The sequence below is a fragment of the Mustela nivalis genome (genome assembly GCF_964662115.1).
Source record: "Mustela nivalis genome assembly, chromosome: 14".
Taxonomy (NCBI): Eukaryota; Metazoa; Chordata; class Mammalia; order Carnivora; family Mustelidae; genus Mustela; species Mustela nivalis.
The window spans coordinates 24071959-24083223 of NC_139033.1; the positions used below are offsets into that span (position 1 = coordinate 24071959).

General features: G+C 50.1%; 1 long non-coding RNA gene across 7 annotated transcripts; it reads left to right on the forward strand.

Annotated features, from left to right (window-relative positions):
- Window positions 1–1240: 1240 nt before the first annotated feature.
- LOC309848340 lies at window positions 1241–11029 on the forward strand. Of its 7 annotated transcripts, none has more exons than XR_014302971.1 (3): window positions 1241–2186; window positions 4874–7658; window positions 7736–10100. It is a non-coding gene; the product is annotated as an uncharacterized lncRNA (long non-coding RNA). The 7 variants fall into 7 exon arrangements; XR_014302972.1 differs by lacking the exon at window positions 1241–2186 and adding an exon at window positions 10113–11029 and having other exon boundaries at window positions 2660–7658; window positions 7736–8216; XR_014302973.1 differs by lacking the exon at window positions 1241–2186 and adding an exon at window positions 10318–11029 and having other exon boundaries at window positions 2660–7658; window positions 7736–8216.
- Window positions 11030–11265: the final 236 nt, after the last annotated feature.

Sequence of the window (11265 nt, forward strand, 5' to 3'; positions counted from 1 at the left end):
GCCACGGGGGAGGGCATGTGCTAGGACAGACGTGGGGAGAGCCCAGAAGGACAGGCAGACAAAATATAAAGCAAATGTGCTTGGAAGGTGCTCTTAGAAGTAGAGCTTTTTTTCCAAATGAGCACTGGAGTTGAGCCAAGTCTGGCTTTCTCACAAACAAAATTGGCCTTTTCAGTATAGTCTGTTGCAATTTGAGTTGATATTTCCAGCCATGTTGCAACGCAGGTTGGGTTGGTACCATCGTGGCGGCACTGGCTGACCTGACCGTTTTGGAAGGCAGCTCGCTGTTGCCCCATCTCGGTTCCCAGCACCGTGAGTGAGAGCGTCGTCCTCAAGCTTCATGGGGCCTCTGGCTGAAGCAGAAGGAGCGCAGAGCCGGCAGCGGGAGAGGTGGGTCTGAAGTTCACGTGTTGCCTTTAATGGACTGTGACCTCGGGCAGCAAGTCCTGCAACCTCTTTGAGTCCAGATTCCTTGTAAATTATCAACGATAAAATTGCAAAACAATGGGCCAGGGACGGGCAGGGTTTGGGCTGCAGAAGCCAGGTGAGGAAGCCCATGGTGGACGGTTCCATTTAAACACAAGAGCAGGGTCACTTGGAGGCTCAGGAGTCCGCAAGCCTGTGTCTGCCTTCGTGTGTAGTGTTCGTGATCTCTTCTTCCTGAAAGGAGGTAGTGTGCTGCCCCCGGTGTCCTCGAAGACCCCTTGTGGCTTAGAGGCTTGGCCATCACTGTTCGAGCCTCAGGTAATAGCTGCGGTTTAATCTGACATCTTTTGAGATAACCTGATATGTCTTGAAAAGGATACGTACAGGATTATAAAAGAAATGTTTTTCTAAAGGGTTTGAGGGAGAGTGAGAGGGAAACAGAAGGAGCACACACAAGGGCGTGGGGAGGGGAGGACAGAGGAAGAGGGGGAAGCAGGCTCCCCGCTGAGCAGACAGCCTGATGCAGCACTCGATCCCAGGACCCTGAGATCACGACCTGAGCTGAAAGCAGACACTTCACTGACTGAGCCATCCAGGCGTCCCCAAAGAGGTGTTTTTAAACTGTGATCTGTGTGTACCTTTGTACAGTTCTGAATACACCTGTGAGCTTGGAGATGTCTTGGGAAGGTGTGAGGTGCGTGGGCCATTCTCCTGGCCCCTGTTCCAAGTACACAGAGAAGTGATGCTCGTCGCCATTAAGTCTTACAGGGATCCACTGTGCCCACGACATCCCAGGGGGAGTGATAAACTCCTTATCAGATGGAAATATTTGCTTGTTCGACTTTTCCTACATCACACTTTCTTTCCTCTGGTTGTTTATTCCCAGTCGGTCCTATTTATAAGTCAGAAGAGTTCACTCAAAAGCATCGCTCCAAGTCCCAAGGAACCATGCACACCAGAGCTCACCTGTTGTTGTTGTGTTTTTTTTGGATTGATTTATTAATTTTGAGAGATAGAGAGAGAGAGCACAAGGAGTGGGGGCGCGGAGGGAGGGAATTCCAAGCAGACTCCCTGCTGAGCACAGAGTCCAACTTGGGGCTCAGTCTCCCCACCCAGGGATCACGACCTGAGCCAAATCCAAGAGTCGGGGTTTCACTGACCATGCCACCCCGGGCGCCCTGAGAGCTCACTGTTTAGAGCACAACCTGCTTTAGGAATGTCAGTTCTAGTCATTCCCAGTCTGCCATGCAGGGTGCTGGTGCCCAACAATTATGCACGAGAATCTATCCCTCCCTGCCCCCTGCCTGGCCCGCGCCGGTTCAGAAGAGCACCCACGCTGCCAGTGCCTCCCTAGCTCCTGAGGCCCCGGCCGTGGGTGAACTCCGTTAGCAGCAGCACCAGGCAGCCGGCAGGGGAGGAGCAGGGCGTGCGGCCGCACCGAGGACTGCAGGGCTGCAACTTCGCTGATGAGGCCTTCCATCATCCCAGGGAGGCCTATGACCACCGCCCTTCCCTGTGTCCATCTGTCTTTCCCTCTGCCGGAGGGCATGCTCTGCCTTGCCTCCATGAGCCCCGTGTAGCTTCTTGGTTCTTGGATCAGCAGCTTAGCAAATGCGGCAGCACTGAGATGGATCTCAGACCCTCGGCGGGGTTTCAGTTCTCCTGATCAGATCCTGACTGATGCCCCGAGGCTGATGGCTTCATTCCACACTGGAAGCAACAAAGACAGAGATCACAGAGCTAATTAAGGTGCAAAGAAGGTCAGTCCCAGGTCTTCAAACCACACTGCTGGGGATAGCCTGTAGACCAGATCACCTCAAATCCAAAAGGCCTGAACGCTGGACAGGAACCATTCGATGTCACGTTGTCCCATGATATTAGAGCTCCGAATGTATTGGTTTAGACACCCAGAATGATCTTTTTAAAGTCAAAGAGAAGCAGGAAGCACATTGTTTTAGATACCTAGTTGATACTTCTCATTCTCAGCAAAATCTCGCTTTGAATGTGTATTTCTGAAAAGGTCACGAGGGATGATGAAATGCGTATGGGCTGTGACATACAGTTCCTGAGGCCTTGACTACTGCCCCCCATACCCAACCTTGGGGGCTTCCTGTCCAGGGCCGGGCTGTCCCACATCTGGTGGCCAGTATTTTCAAAAATTATCCTTTCTTCACGGACTAGGACTTTCAGCAATACCGCTAGCAAGAACCAAGGTGCTCCTTTTAAATGTTTTGTTATTCTTTTTGCTCACTATTTGATCAAGATACTAGAGAACAGGGCAGCTGGCTGGCTTAGTTGGACGAGTGTGCGACTCTTGATCTTGGGGTCGTGAATTTGAACCCCACATGAGGTGTAGAAATGACTTAAATTAAAAAAAAATTTTAAAAAGAAAAGAGAAAGGAACTAAAAATCAATTTAAATGGCCAAAGAGTATTTATAAGTTAAGTATAACAATTGCATCTCTCTCTATATAAAGAGAAAAGAGTTCTATCAAATGGAAGTTTCAGAGCAAGAGATCGAGAATGGACCCAGAAGAGGGGGTTTTATTTTGGGGTGTGTGTGTGTGTGTGTGTGTGTGTGTGTATGTGTCTGTGTGTGCTTTAAATACAGTCTGTAGAAGGAGGAAGAAGACCAGTGTCTGGTCAAATTCTGCAGACCAGAAAGTTGATTTTGTGCTCTGTGTTTGTCGTATTGGCAGACTTCTGGATTGGCAGTGGAGTAGTTTCTGTGTGCGTGGATGAGATTACAGAAGCATTCAATGTGTTCCAAAGTTCAGGGCTTGTTAGTTCATTACGTTGTTTTTAGAAACCTTTTATTTTACAAGGCAGTATTTCAAATTTTGGTTTTGGAAACTAAGAAGCTTTGAAGTTGGGGTAATGCTACGTTCTGACCACTGAGGGAAAGGTTGAAGTTAGGTAAGCTATTACTAAATCTTAGCATGAGAACATTTGAAGGTGGAAGAAAACTGTAATTTGGTACAGAGGCTGGACATTTAGGGCAGAAGGGGGTGTGGATTTTTTTTTTAATTGATTTCAGTTGTTTTACATTATGATTTTGAAAGAGGCTCAGACTAGTTAGGGATCTCTCTAATGGCTAAACAGGGGCCTAGCCCAATAGCCTTTGTACAAAGTTTTCACCCCTCACAGAGACACACAGCAGGACCATGTGAATGACCCCATCTCCAGGGTGGAGTGCCCCTGGAGAAGACCGCATGGACAATTTCTCGAATCACTCTCTGGGGTCTGGGAAAGGGAGGGAGCCTCCCTGCTTCCATCCTCCAGGACCCCGAGAGCGTTTGGTGGGGACGCATGGGGGACAGCTGGAGGCCCTCCGATCCAGGCCACCTGTGGAAGGGCCCCTGGGACCCCTGCCGTCAGCGGTCCCTGCTCCATGTTGCCTCCAGAGCCCCAAGTCTGAACTGCCCCGCAGGGTAGTTCCACCCCCCGAAGGAAGGAAGCCCATGGAGTTCCCCGAGCTGTTCCATGTTTGTTAGTGAAAGCCGTGCTGGGAGGGGTCCCTAGCCGTCCTGTGGGACAACCCCAATATCTCACAGCTGCTCTATTCTAGGGCCTCTGATTCTGACTTCCAGTTCAGCATCTTTCTATGGCATGCTTATGGAGCTCTGAAAGGGAGGATGGTGGTTCAGGGATGTGACCAGAGGTCCACGGAGGGCCTTCCACATGGGCTCGGATTGGGTGATGGAGCAAGTTAGGCGTTGGCATCCGATTCCATCCTCGCCTGGCCTGGCACCCAGTCTGCTCTTGGAGCCGTAAGTAAGGTGGTATAATCAGTATACCACCTTACTGATGAAGCCTGAGCTAGGATGTTGGCCCACCCCCCACCAACAGGGCGAATTTTGGCAATTTGTACAAACTACTCGTGTCTTCACTTCCTCTTTCATGTAAGAAAGTCATGGCACCTACAGGTCATTGTGAGAAATCAGTGAGTGTGTGAAAAGTGTTTATAGCATTTCATGGTGTTTAGTAAGTGTTCAATAAATGCTAGCTCTTCTCAGGGATTTGATAGGACGTCCAGGAACATGTGCTGTGCTAGAATTTTAACATATTTATACTATAAAGCCTGAATAATGAGCCGTGGCTTCGGGGACCCACCTAGAAAGCGTCCAAGCCGTATCTGCAATTGTACATGCCTATGCTGTTGTCAAACAGCTTTATTGAGATATAGTTCATGTACCCATACGTGCTTCTATTTTGAGAGTGGAAAATATTCTAAATCTGGAATTCTGGCCAAGACTGAAATAATATGACCATTACTGGACATGCAAATCTATAAATAGGATTTCTTTTATGTATTATTTCCCACAGCTGGAACTGTGTCTGGTTATCTTGACAAATAATTGCATTTTCAAAAGCAATATGAATTACATAGCTCCAATTAAACATTTTGTAATAATTCTGTTACCTTGACCTAAGTCTCTTCTTGGCAGATCATGAATTCTGAACGTATACAGCGCGATGCGATTATACCCCCTTACTGATGAGTGTCTACAAGGAACTAAGTAAGATCGTGGGGATGCACCCAGCATTTTTATTATCAAATGTGGGTGTTTATTTTCATAAGCTGCTTTGGTTTCTAGCACTGGCTTGAACTGAGCAGGCGAGAACAGAAGCAATTCCGTGGCCCTGTTTACTGAATCAACAGATGCGCCTTGTCTCTTCCAGACTTTGACATTTCTACATTTGACATGGTATTCTCTTTTGGTTATGTGTCATGGACTTAGAAATAATATTTCCACATCACGCACATAGTAAGCTTTATCTGGAAAAATGCCATTTCTCATTCTTCCATGCTGATTTATTTTGGGTTGACAGCCCTCAAGATCTTCAAACATTTGCTCTTTGGAAGAGAAGAACTAAATGTCTCACAACTCGACACTCGCGGGTATTGCCCTGGTGTAAATGTCTGCACACAGCACCGCAGTCAACTGCATTCTACTCCCACCCCCATCGTTGCTGCCTGTATGCTGTAGAATTTTCTAGAAGGGATTCCTGAGTGCTCAGGCATAGTCAATGGAACGTGAAATTCCTACTAATTTCATGGTTCTGAAAGTGAGTTGCTCACTCCCAGGTCACATAAGTATGTCAGCTTTTCATCTCTAAGAAATTCAAAAAATGCTCTAGAAACCTGAGAACCATGACCAATTACCTCTTATTAAGTTTTGCCTAAAAAATAACATATCAATAAGATCACTGCAATACCTCACTGCACCTCATACGGAGTTTCTTATACATGAATGACATTATTAACATTTAAAAAAACTTGACAATATTTTAAATCTTTCTTTAACTTTGTTTCCAAAAGGTTTAATTTTTCTTGTCCTGCTATTTTTACTAGAAGCCTCTAATTATTGGAAATGCTTGAGGCATGGGATTTTTTATTAACTATTAACCAGTTTAATTAGAACTGAGACTGTCCCAAACCGTCAAACATATTTCAAATGTTGCTTGAATGGATAACGACTATTATTATTATAAACTTAATACGGTAGAAAACTGATGGTCAACGATATTTCCCATAATTGGGTTTCCGAAATGAGAGTAAGTCAGAGTAATACCTGTTTCACATCAGAAAGTTAATAGACCGTGATGAATCTTGGATGTTCTAGAGTGCGATGGGTGCTATCTGGTGGGTCTCCTTACACCCATGGGGACGGTAGGTGTTAATTATCTCAGTTATTCTGATTAAAAGACTCGGGTTCTCAGAAGGCTCCCGAGGAAGGACCAGGTCGCTCTGATCACTGGGGCCTCAGCACGTGTCACAGCACCTGCAGTAAAGCTGGGCGCGCCTGTCAGCAGCCGTCAAGGGAAAGGTTTCTGCATGGCTGACGTCAAGCGCGATACTCTAGATTAAACTGCGAGGAAGACTGAGGTATGTATGTTCTGACGCCAGGATGTTGTCTTAAAGAAACACACACTTCCCCAGCTGCTTACTTGTCATCTGGATACTGGCCGGATACGGACTCAACACTGAGTTTCTGTTACTTCCAGTGCCGAAGTGAAATGTGGAGAACATGATCCCGTTTTGGTTTTGATGTGATAGGCAAGACTCGGAGCTGTTGCAGACAGACTTGGTGTGAAGACTCTTTGACATGTTAGCCTAGTCCAGCGTCTAAAGGAGCTGATCACACCTTGGGGAGGCGACTCCCACCACCGGCTCCGTCTGAGACGGATGTCTGCGTGTTGCTTGGTGAGAACCATGTCACCTCCTCTTGCCCCCCACCCGCTGACTTGCCCCTGACCTCGGGCATGGCTCCCCCTGGCCCTGGCAATCCCAACTCCCGTCACAGAGCTCTGGGGTGACATTGGCTTTCTGCTCAGACCCCAGCAGATGGTCTGGGGGTGGTTATCTCCAGGGCTTTCTGCGGTCGAGCTGAGGGGAGCCCGGCCCTGAGCACAGAGGCCGTGGGCTGAGACGCCGGAGAGCTGCTGCGGTTTCTGCGAAGGGAAGGGAGCCAGCCGCCTCCAGAGAACAGAGAGAAGCTACAGAGGGAAGATTGCTGCGGGTGTCAAGGCCGCCTCTGCGCATTCTTGAGGCCCAGCTGCATCCGCGGCCGTCCTCACATTTGGCTCCTGAAACCTCTTTTGGATTCCAGGGGCAGTTAATTTTTTTTTTTTTTTTACGTTTAAACTTCATTTCTGACGTTGGATGCTCAGTAAAAGGTCTGACCCACACGAGATTAATTTCTCAAGTACAAGGTCAGCTTATTCCCGAGTAGCAACCTGACTTAGCCGATAGTGAGGAGGGGGCCCGAGGAGGGAGGAGAGCAGCCGAGTTTCTAAGATGCGTCCTCCGGGAGCCATGCTCCTCACACCTGCACGGCCCGGACCACGGAGCCGCGCCTCCTGCTTCTCCTTCCTCTTGGATCCGCGCAGCTAACTCTCTCCCCGCCCGGACACATCTAGTGTAAAACATCCTTCTTCATGTAGACCAAGAACATTTTAAAAACAACTTTCTTCAACTTCAGCTATATCGAGGTAAAAATCGACATATAAAATTCTGAGATGTTTGAAGTGTGCATTGTGGTGATTTGAGGTACACACACATTGCGAAAGGGGCCCCATCTGGTTGGCCATCCACATCTACCTTCTGTGTTTCCGCAGAGAACACTGAAGTCTCACCCTCTTAGCAAATTCCGATCATGCAGTACCACGTTATCAACTACAGTGGCCGCACTGTACGCGAGATCGTCAGGCCTTCTCCATCTTGTGGGGGTAAGTTTGGACACCCCCCTCCCCCGGCCATTGCCCCTTTTCTGCCCTCTGTTCCTTTAAGTCTAACTTTTTTGTAGATTCCACAGGTAAGTGACTCTCTACAGCATTCATCTCCCTCCGTCCGACTTAGTCCACTCAGCAGAATGCGCTCAATGTCCGCCCACGTTACTGCTGACATAAGACAGGAAAAGATGCCCAGCATCACTCGCCATCGGTGAAACGCACCTCAGAGCCACCGCGAGTCATCCCCTCGCGCCTGTCACAGCGGCCAAACTCAAAAACACAAGAAGCCACCAGCGTCAGCGAGGATGTGGAGAAATGAGAAGGCTTGTGCCCCGTTGGTGGGAACGTAAATTGGTGCAGCTGCTGTGGAAAACAGTATGGAGTTTCCTCAAAAAATTAAAAATTAGAAATACGGTGTGATCTAGCAATCCCACTTCTGGTACATACTCAAAGGAAATGAAATCAGGGCGTGGAAGGATCATCCGGGCCCCGCCGCCCCCCCCCCGGCCCGCGCACCGTGGTCAAGACTCGGAAGCAGCTAATGCCCATCAGCGGGTGAGTAGATAAGGAAACTGGGGTAGCTGTACGGTGGAGAGTTATTCAGCCGTGAGAAAGAAGGAAATCCTGCCACTGGCAGGAAACTATTTCCATATTCATCAACTATCCAATTACATTTTAAATACACTGTTTTCTGAAGTGACGTAAGGAGTTTAAACTTCTCCTTCTTGAACCTATCACTTTCAGAAATATTCTCAGAATGTACTTGATTTTTTTCCTGGTACGTAGATTGATGCGAACATTCTTCTCAGGCTGATATTTGATTAAACCATTTCAAAACTTAGAGGGACCTGAGGCATGTGGCTGGCTCCGTCAGAAAAGCATGCAAATCTTAATCTCAGGGTTGTGACTTCAAGCCCCACATTGGGTATAGAGCCTACTTAAAAAAAAAAAAAAGTATATCAGTTTTTTCAAAGGTTAGAGGGACATAGACGTCCAAGTCATTTGGGTGTATTTTTTATTTTTTTAATAAAAACTCAGCAGTGCATGGAGTCCAGAAAGCAAAGGCATCCTCTGCAGGAACGGGTCTGTTGCCCGAATCTCAGTGACTGAATTGTGCAACAACTCTCAGGATTTGTTCATGAGAGAAACTTTTGGGGAGCGTTTCACCATTTTAAGTGATTTAATGGTTCAGTGACAACAAACTACAATTATTTCCTGACACATGAGTTGATTTCACTAGTACCTTCTACATTCGGGTATGTTTGCATTTGAACGTAAGTTGGGCAGTTCTATCTTCAGCCCTCGGGGGTCAGTGCAGATGGTCCCTGAGCATCCTGTCACCGAAGGACTGATGTTTGTGTCATCCTATCAATTTCACTCCGCATTCAGAAGCAAAGCTTGCGATGGGAGCTCTCCCTGCTCGCCACATTTGCCCTGCTGCCCAGCCGTGGCAGTCAGCTCCTCTTGGGGCTCTGCCCCCCACATCCTCTGGCCCTTCTTTTTACACAGGGCCACTCCCTTCCGCTAACTCAGATTCCTGCGCCACAGGTCAAAGGGCTCCCACGCGGGGCTCCCCTGCACCCTTGGCTTTCCCTGTTGGAGGGGGGTGTGGGGAACATACAGTGCATGGCGGGCCGCAGGGGACTCAGCACCGCAGCAGCCAGCTCTTGCTTTCTTAGGCCCATCGCCCTGCGGATCCTTTCCATGGCTGCTGGAGCCCCCAAGCTTGGCTTTGCCACAGAGACCACAACTGTGTGGCGCTGCGGGGACTTGACGGAGAAGTCGGGGCCTCCTCCAGCCGCACCGCGAGTGTGCCGGAGTCCGTCGGTCGCTGGCTGCCCTGTCCGCCACCCTCCTGCCTTCCTGGCAGCCCCGGGGCTGGGTCTCCTGCTCCGTGGCTGGGATGACCCCGCACTGGCTTCCTGGTGTCGCTGGGCCGTGGGATCTCAGACTGCACAGCTCGAACCACAGCAATCTCTTCTCTGCCAGTCCAGGAGGCCAGAGCTGCGAGAGAAAGGGGTCTGCATGACTGGTTCCTTCCAAGCACTGGGGGGGGCGGTGGCACACAACTCTGCCCCTGGGCTCTTCCCAGCCTCAGGGCTTTCCTCACAGTCTCTGTGGTTCCTCAGTTCCAGCATCTCCCTGATCTTGGCCTCCGTGTTCACATGCGTTCTCCCCGGTGTGTGCATGGACTTGCGTCCAAATGTTTCTGTTTTATCAGGACACTCCTGTTGAATTACAGGCCACCCACTGCAGCATGACCTCACCTTAGATCATTATTTCCTCACCAACCGGATTTCTAACTACGGTCACATTCTGGGTCCCCCACCCCATGAATTTGGGGGACATACAATTCAAGCCCTAACAGGTTTCCTGGCCCTGGGACTGCACCCAAGGTCAGAGGCGGGCTGAGGTCAGATGCAGGCTACAAATCCGTGCTTCTCTCCACAGTGACCTGTCAACTTCGGGCTGATTTCACCGCCTCTGCCCCTTCCTCTCAGAGGACAGTCTTCTGTGCCCCCTCCGGCCAGATCCCCTCCGGGTCAGGGCTGTGCTCCCCTGGCCTCTCCGCTGGAGGGACATGGACAGGTCACCACCCCTCGTCTTCCTGCGTGCCCGCAGGAAGGCACGTGGCCTTCTCTCTCTGTCTCCTCAGACCTTGACTTCGTTCCTGGGACCAGAGCCTTGCTGAACCCACGACAAACAGTGTAAACGATCTCGGGCAGATGCGGAGCTCTCCCAAGCACAGAGGGTTCACTAGAATGAGGCGTCAAGTATTAACCTGATTGCAAGAAGTTGTTGTGGAAACAACACAACCCTTGAGCTGCTAGCACCTTGGGGTTCCTGGACCCCGTGTTACGGAATTTACGACAGAGCTCAGGGGGTGCTTGGAGATCGTCTGGCCTGTGTGAGTCACCGGAGGTCTGGGGGGAGGCTGGCCGCAGGTCCCTCTGCCATCCCTGATGGGGACACTCAGCTGGGGCCACGGCCTTCTGCTCCTGCCCAGACTTTGGGGCCACGCTGGCTGGAACTTGGGCCAGTGGAGGCATCCGGCCCCCAGCCTGGACCTAGACTCTTCCCCGTAGGCCAGGCACAAGGGAGACGTAGGCTGCAACCTGCAAACTGGGCGGTGCATTGAAAAGCCGACTGAGCAACAATCCCAGTACCGCTCCCCCTTGGGTTCTCAGATGACAGCAGGGCCCTCAAGCTCCTTCCTGAACCGACCGACGCTGCCCCCCCCCAAGAGGAAGGAAAGGGACAGACGATATCCAACACAAAATAAACATTTTGTTACATAATCTCACTCAATCCCCGCGGACCAGGATACACTACTGTAGGGTTTCTCAGGGCCTCCGTCACACAATGTCCCAGGTGGGTGTGTAAGCAGCAGACGCTCATTCTCTCCCGGTTCCGGAGGACACAATCCCCACATCAGGGCGTTAGCAGGGAGGCTCTGGGGGGTGGGCGGGAGGGTCCTTCCTTGTCTCTTCGAGCTCCTGGCCTTGCGGGAGTCTCTGCGTGTTTCTTGCCGCGTGGACACAGCCCTCCAAGCTCAACCTTCTCTGCCCACGGGGCCGGGAGGCCCACCGAAGCCCGCGTGCGT